The sequence below is a fragment of the Pinus tabuliformis genome, chromosome 3_2, assembly GCF_031772625.1.
Source record: "Pinus tabuliformis cultivar Carrire ecotype Pingquan chromosome 3_2, CPIR1, whole genome shotgun sequence".
NCBI classification, from domain to species: domain Eukaryota; kingdom Viridiplantae; phylum Streptophyta; class Pinopsida; order Pinales; family Pinaceae; genus Pinus; species Pinus tabuliformis.
In genome coordinates, this window is record NC_142302.1 from 338,559,066 (window position 1) to 338,568,034 (window position 8,969).

Here is an 8,969-nt window from a genome sequence, read left to right on the forward strand (position 1 = left end):
TATCAGGCTATCTATTGCCAAAAACCTCTTTACGTCATATCATATTTACTATATATATCCAAGGTTCAAGAGATGTATTACACACATAAAATTAGATCAACTATTATTTGCACCCTTAAGGACAATTTGATTTTGGCTCAAAATTTAATGAAGCTACAAGTTGATCAATGTCACTCTTAGAAACATTTTAAAGAATGGGATATCGTGTTCCTTCGTCTTCAACCCTATTATAAGACTTCTGTCAAAGAAAAGAGCTCCCAGAATCTAGAATTAAAACTCTTTGAGCCTTATCAAATACTCCAAAGCATTGTACAAGCTCCTTGCCAATTATCCCTTCTTATCCACTCCAAGATTCACCCAATCTTTCAGATGTCTTGTTTGAAGAAATTTGTGGGGCCAAATTTACAATTTTAATCCATTCTCTAAAACATGATTAAGAAGGTTCCATTTGGTTGCATTCAAATATAGTTTACATTTGAAAGTTGATTGGGTCAACACTCCAATTCAAGAAGTCCTAATATATTAGAAGGAAACCCAACCATACAATTCCAACTAACAACCAACAATGGTTTTAAAACAATTTCCACATGTCCAATCTTGAGGACAATGTTGCTCTTGATTGGGGGGGGGGGGGTGGGGGCACACATATTGTGGCCTACCATAACCACCCTACTTTGGGGTACTTAGAAGTTAGTTAATTAAAGTATGAGGCTAGTTTTTTTAATAAGGCCCATTGGGTAGTTGTGGGTATCAAATCAAGTAAAATGATCATGTTTATTAAATAAGGCCCACTAAGTGATTGGTACTTATGAATGATGGGACCATAGTTAGGGTTTTTCTAGATAGAAACCATTTATAGAGCTAGTAGGCTATGTAGTGCTTTTTAAGCATTGTTATTATATTGAAGCTCTATTGAATAAGAGCTTCATGAAAATCACTATTTTTTATGGGTTATTAAAACACGGGTTATATTCTGCAAGTTCCATATCATTTCTTATTTACTTTATATTATATTTATTAAATATTTTCTTAATAACTAATTTTTAAATGGTGTCACATTAAATTTTAGCAATGTGGGCAAATCCCTCCTCATAATCAACTTTTTTCTACTAAATGAACATCATATTTCTTCAAAATCCATCTCAGTTGATGCCGGAGTATTCGAATGAAGAGGTGACAACTGGGAAGTATTTTTGTTCTGTTTTAATTTGTTTCATTTTAAATTAAGGCTGAATCAGCCATTGTTAGTTCTTAAATTAGGCAAACAGATTAAGTTAGGATTAGTTAAGAACTATTTGAAGAAACTGTTGAGCAACTGTTTCATAACTGAGGAACAGTTCCTCGAACTGTAAAAGAAACTGCTAATGATGTATTGAAAAGGAAAACAAGAGAGAAGAGTAGGAGGTTAGCTGAATTGAGTATGATTGTAAGCCTATGGGCAGAATGTAAGAGGGGCCACTGGAGTTAGGCGAGCAGACCATAGAGAGAGATAGAGCCTCAAAATATATCCTTTGTTTAATTGTTATGTGCAAAGACAAATTCAAATCCATGTAACTATGTGTTTCGAATGGTTGAATGATGAATTCAATGTAAATCATAGCTTCTGTACTATATATATACATGTAGGTGAATTTAGTGGACTCAAAGAGGTGAAGGAACACATAGAGAAAACTTGCTCATGGCACAGTGGAAGTGTAAAAGGTCTGAACAACAGAGGAGTGAAAGATTAAGGAAGTGATGCTCAGGGACCATTCTATCCAACAGATCAATGGTGGAGATTGAATCGGTGGAATTGAAATCGACGAGTGGAATAACCCCGACCTCAGGCAAACGCCGATCGTGATCAAGCGATTGAGCGAGGACCATTGGATTTATAGGAAAGATCAACAACGGAGATCTAATCGGCAGATTTTGATCGGCGAATGCCGATGCAATCATCAGAGTGATCACGTCGCAACATTCAATCGCATCGCAACCTTCAGAAGGTGTCTATCAGCAGAGGAGTATGGATGTAGGTGACAAGGTGAACCCGATGATATTTATAATCCTTGGTGCATAAAATTTGAGATCCGGCCTAAGTGATGGGAGCAGATTTTTCTTTGTATTCCCGTGTTTCCCATAATTTCCAATATAACGAAGGGTGCGGGATTTTAGTGTAAAAAGCGCCCCTATAGAGTCCTGATAGTGTAATCGCATATTGGGGAAGTGGAAGGAGTGGATAATGCGACCCGCAAAGGGGCCAATACCCGATTGCAATAAAGGGAAGCCCTCTGAAATTGTGCCAAGACTATGAAATGAGCGGGTAAATGGTGTGTTACGCATGTTTTATGTGTAATTCTTTTATTAAGGTTTTACAACCATTATAGCGCCAATTTGAAGGATTCATGTAATATGTTATCACTTAAGAAAAATTTCAAATTCTGAGCATCGGTTTTTTTCAAACTTGGTCTGGTTTTTCCATGTTGTTTTAGAGTCTAAGATTTTGAATAGAGTCTTGTTGGTATGGTCAAAAGGGGTCAATTCTCTGTACTTGTCTATCATTGATCTCATATCACACATAAACTCCATATGTCAAAACTTGTTTCAAGGTTCTTATGCACTACGGAATTGTCTAGGAGTTTTCGTAGCACCAAACCCAGTCTTGGTGTTTTCGTAGCGTAAAACCCAGAATTTGCACTAGCTATGCTACGAAATCGGGGATTCGTGCAGATCTGTTGAAAATCTCATCCAGCTGTCAAATCTATCAAAATCCGTTATCTTTACATCATCAGTTGTCAGTCCATACACTTTGCCTATCACATTCAACCGCTTATCATCATCATTAGGGTCGTTAAATGTCTTGGTACGCTTAGGTTGCAAGTGTTAAAAAGAAGCCAAGTAATCACAATCATAATTATATTTGGGTTCATGCATGAGGAGCAAATTGGCAAGTGTTCAATTAGAAGTCCTTGAAGATCAAGCGAGGCAGTTTTCAAGCGAGGCAGCTTTCAAGTGAGGTAGGGATCGAGATTGAGACAGTGCAAGTTTTTTCAAAGTTTCATTTTGCTGGAATTTCATGGAGGGGTCTGCAGAAAGAAAAGATCATAGGTCAGGCAGATGTCTGAGGAATGAACCTGAGGGTTTAGATATCATCCTAAAGAATAATGAAGTTGAACAAGCCTTCAAACAGGTTGGCTGTTGGAGGTTTTGCGAAAAACTTCAAGGAGGCCATATGCAAGTCACCAGGGAATTTGCTTTAAATTTCACAGGACTGAATTCGAAAGTTGGGGTGCTTGAATTGCCAATCTCTCCAGCGGTTATATCTACAGTCACCAAGATTCCAAGGGGACAGGAAAGATGGTTTAAAAATTTCAAGTTTGATATGACCCCCTGCAAGGAATTTCTGAAACCAGAGTTCATTGATTCAGACTTAAACAAGTCAGTGCCCAGGAGTTTTGTCAAAGATTCATATGCTAATTTACTTACCCGTATACAGAGGTACTTCACCTGCGAAGGGAGGTATCATAAGGTGTATTCCTACCACTTCAAGATTCTGCTTCATTTCACTGGAAATATATCTCTTGATTTGCCTTTCTATTTGTTTTGTAGCCTAGGAAAAATGTGTGACAAGGTTCAGTTGAAGAAGGAAGCGTGTGAAACCTCGTTGTTTCATCACGGCTTAGTCAAATTGATCGTTTTGCATGAGCTCCAGAAAATAGATAGGGAATGGTCCATGTTCATGTTTATGTCTGGCTTCAAGAATGAAACTGGTCTCAGTCCTCAGGCTACGAAGAGTTCTCCACCAACAGTTAGTCATCGTGTAGAAACAAGATCCAGGAGATTTGTGAAATTGAAGGCTAGGAAACAAGTAAAGGAGCCCACAAGACCACTAGTAATCCAAGACACACCCCAACAATCACAGAAAGAGAAAGCTCATATCAAAGAGGGTTTACATGAGCAATCTACATGTGAAGCAGTCCAGAGAAGAATAACCAGGAGCCAATTAGATAAAGAAAAAGGCAAGACAATGGTTACTGAGGAAAGCCTGATTTCAAAGGGAAGTCTGAATGACTTGCTTCAAGCTATTGATATTGAAGAATCTCCTCTGGTTCGAGCAGATTTAATAGAATCAGGTAAAGACAAAACCCAAAGGGTCAAAGCCTCTAAAAAGCTCAAATTTGATGATTAGGTTTCTAAATTTGTCTTTAAGCCAAGAAGACCTGTGACGAGGCGTTCAAAAGAGGTACAAGAGGAGCTGCCAGAAGCAAGTGAAACAGAGGAGGTAGCAAAATCTCATGAAGGACCTGTGACTTCATCAGAAACATCATCTCAACTGCATAAAAACGATAGAGGTAAGGCAGTTATCTCTCAAGAGGAATGTAGTGTTGAAGAGTTGAAAAAGAAATTGAAGTTAGCAAATCTTGAAATTGCCAAATTAAGAAAAACCTCAAGGAAACATGCAATCAAGGAAGCTTATTTTAATAAAATGGAGGCTCTGTGGGAAGAAAAAACTATTTCAATACCCGAAGTGGTCAAATTTCATGCTCAATACTACACCTAGTCAGTACCTGCCATAAAGGAAGCAAAATACATCAGGAAAGTCAATACAAAATTGAGAGCTGGGATCAGAATTATGAAGAGGCAAATTGAAGATCTGAAGATACAACTAAGCCAGCGTGAAGGACATCCTTAGCTAAAGGAAATCCCATAGCAAGTAAGGCTAAGTCCCAAATTTTGATAGATTACCTTTTTTAAGTTTACCTTGAAGAATGGTGCCTGTGTATTCAGTTTTGAACAACTTCATGACAAGTTAGAAAAGCCATTTTCAAGAAAAGGAAGCCTCAAGAAAGTCAAGTTTCAGCCTTAAACTGTGTTTTTGTAATTATACAGCAGTTTCGTAGCGTAGATGATGCCTAATGCACAGCAGTTTTGTAGCGCGCTACGAAATTGCTGTAGCTACATGTTATAATTCGGTTGAACAATTTTGAGTGACAAAGGGGAAATCTTTTTGAAAAGGAATTTCTGAAAAGGATCATTTACAAAGTGCAAGCATCCAACAAGGGAAAAACAAGCAGAGGAAAGATATATATGAACTCTAAGTTATTTGTTATAAAAATGATCACAGCTAGTATTGTTCATGATATTTCAAGCAGCATTAAAGAGGTTTTGTCTTCACACATGTATATGGGAAAGGTCTACAGTGCATGAAAAACATGGCAGTCCAATACATTTTTGTGTAATTAAAGAAGAACAACAGGGATAATTGATTTCGAAGATCCTTGTGGAGACCAAAAGCAGAAAAACAGGGGCAGTTTCCTAGTTTCCAGGAGCAGTAAAGGGATGAGGCATCAAGGGCCAGCAAGGAATTTCAAACCTCCACCAAAGCTAAACTGAAGAAGGCCATTTGTCAGAGAACGAGTTTGGATTGTAATAAATGCTACTACCAACATGATGTGGAGTTATACTCCTAATTGTTTTAGGTCTCTAGAACTTCCAGTTAGCAGTTAGTTGCATTTAATAGTTAGTTTAAAGTGTCAATAGGTGTCATAATAGGAAGAATTCAAGTTCCCCTCATGCTGGAGGAGGAATCTCAGTTATGTAAAGAGCTCTATATATAGCGGAAAATTTGATGAGAACCAGTGAATGCGCCCATTGAATCAGCTGACCAAAGTATTGACTCGTCTATTATCTCTATAGTTGGAAACAGAACAGCAATAGACTCAATAAAGCAAGTTGACTTAGCAGTTGGAACACGTCAATACTGGGTGGGAAAGAAATAGGGAAAGGAGAAAAGCTCTCGATAACCGATAACGTACAAGTACCGAGAGGGAAGAGCAGTCTCACTGAGATATTGGTGTAGTAGGGGCACCCACCCCATTAGTTCGCTACGAGCAATGACGAGCTGGAGGTGAAGGGTTGGAAAATTTCAGAGAAACTGGTATATTGTGCTTTGTGTAAGACTCTGTTTTAGTAATATAGTATTTGGCTTTACTTCTCAAGAATCATAAGGAATTCAATGTTCAGAATGTCTTGTATTGTCCTCTTCTCAGTATTTGCAGTGGTATGAATGTGTGATTACTTAGAAATCACTAATTGTGCTCTAATTCCCTTCATACATTTATAAACCGTGTTGTCCTATATGTTCCTGGTGTGTTCTAAATGTGTTGAATTCTGGATGCCCTGACTTCTATGTAAGGCTAACATTATTGTTATACTGAAACGATTTTGACTCCATAAGCCCAATGGATATTTTCTAATTGTGTTTCCACCATTTACACTTCTTCATTTGTTTCATAGAGTTAGCCATCTTATTCATTATCAAAATCTTTAATCATTGTGAGAGAGCCCTCTCAGGTTGGGGAGGCTAAACCTCAGCCAAAAGTAGGTTTGAAACAGTTACTTAAGGTCTACCTGATCAGCAGCCTTTCAGGGGTTGATTTTGAGATAACATAATAAATCCAATAAACCAAGGTTAAAGAGGAGTAGTTACATGTATGCGGGCTTGAGGGCTTAAAGGGTTATAAAGGGGTTGTAGAGTTCCGATAGGAAGAATCGGTGAAGGGAAAAGGCTGGGTTACTGACTTAAAACATTCCACAGAGACTGTTTAAAGGGGCTGTAACCAATAAGGTTTGGAGATTGGTGCATGCTGTAAATTGACGGCATCATTTTGGTATCAGAGCAGGTTTTTCCTTTCTCTCAGTAAAGATGGAGGTAGGAAGAAGGGGTCGAGGAAGAGCCGTCAGAAGAGCAGCAAATGAAGGGTTAAGAGAAGAGATTAGAAACTTAATTGCATGTTTGGCAGTGTTGGAAGTAGGGAGGTGTAGAGAGCTAGCAGATGGGGATGATAGTGAGGAGGAAAACATAGCAATGACAGATGGGTCAAATGATGAAGGACCAAAAATTAAGCTCTTGAAGTCAGTTTTGTTGGCTAGCATCAAGCCAAAACTAGAGCTTTCTAATTATGATGGTAGTTTGTCCACAGAGGCATTGTTAGACTGGATAAATGAATTAGATAAATATTTTGAGTATGAAGAAATCAGCGAAGATAAGAGGGTTAGGTTTGCTGTCACCAAATTGAAGGGACATGCAACATTATGGTGGGATAGTGTACAGGCAGAAAGGAGGAGATTAAACAAACCCTTGATTAAAAAATGGGACAGGATGGTTGCGAAAATGAAGAGCAAGTTTCTGCCTAAAGATTATCAAATTTCCCTTTATAGACAGGTACAGAACTTGAAACAGAGAATGATGACTGTGAAGGAATATACTGAAGAATTTTATAAAATTAACCTGAGAGCTGGTTATGTTGAAGATACCCCTGAGAAGACAACGAGGTTTGTAAATGGTTTACGGATGGAGATCCTAGACGAAATTAGCATTCTTTCCCATAAAACCATGGAAGAAGCTTATCAGAGTGCTTTGAAGGCAAAGGAAAAGATTGCTAGGAAACAAAATTCTAGAAGAGGACGTGGTTCTGGTAGAGGTCGAGGACAGACCTTTGGCAGAGGTAAGATTGCCAACAACAATGAAGAGGGTAGTAGTTAGAAGACTATGGGACAGAGTGAAAGGGAAGGTAACACCAGAGGAGGAAGGCCATACTAGCGAGGAAGAGGTAATGGCAGAGGCAAAGGAAATGCATATTAATGTTACAAGTGTCACAAGTGGGGACACAACTCCTTTGAATGTCCTAAAAATGAACAAACTGGGCAAAGGGGAGTGTCGTGGCGGAAAAAGTCGTTTGTGCGGACACAACTGACCTCCCTAGGAGTCTAAACTCTCTAGCGACAAACAAGACAAAATGGAGTGATCTTTCTCTAAATATACCTTTTAAAACATGAAAACTACAAGTGTTTAGGCTTACCTTATTCCAAAACGCGGTTGTTGTAGTCCGTCCTTGCCGATCCGGATGAGCTCCTCCTCCAAGTCAATTCCTGCAACCACAAACAATCAAACAATTACCAAGCACTTGCATTTCATATAATAAAACATATATTCAACATGCAGACCAAGGAACACATGAAATAACTCATTAACACAAGCTATTGAGAAAAATAAACCAGTTTGTATTAATAACGGAACAAAGAAACTCTTACAACCTGGCCTTGGTGTTGTGCAAGTTCCTCCCAGGGTCCATCAAGGGTTTTCCTCTACTTTGACAAAGCTCACCCACTTCCAAGTAGAATCAAGCAAAGACAATCTCTCCTCACAAGGTTCTAAATGGGAGTCCTAATTCCTGCAGCATTTACCCAAAGAAAATGTATAGCTCCAACCTCTCCTCCCTCTGGCTCAATGTCTTTATTTATAGTGCTGTAAAGAGGTTATTCAGGTCCACCATCAATGGGATAATCCCCCTCTTTGGGTGGGATAGCTCCCTTATTGATGGGATAAGTTCCTCCTTAATAGAGATACATGAACCAACTGGAGGCGCATCCAATTCATCAAACCGACCTCTAGAAAGTTCTAGAAGTAACCACAAGTAACTTTTTTAAGATGAAACTCGCGCATTTTGCCTTTTACAGAAGGACGCACCTGTCCCTTAACATACAGAGCGTCCAAGGACGCACCTTTTGTGAACATTGTGAGCGTCCCCGCAGGTAAGGCTAGAGAGAACCTGCGACCCCAGAGATAAACATATTTTTGACAAGACTTTCTCTCTTCTTTGAGTTTGAGATGGATAGCAGAGGCATAAGACTTGCCTAAGAGGGTAGCATGACTGTTGATTTGAGCCATACTAACTGTAAGTGGTCATGGTGACATTTTTTAGTGTAACAGATTGCCCCCTAAAGTGCGAAGCCTGGAATAGATTTAGGGTTTTGTAATTCTAGGAAGGGTGAAGCGCTTTATCATTTCAAGGATTGTCTTGTGGATGACCCGGTTGGAACCTGCAATTTTCAACACAAAATACATGTATAAGATTATATCATCACTGAGGTAGGCATTCCCATACTCAGATTCAAAACTTTAACTAATGGACTAACTATTCTGATAC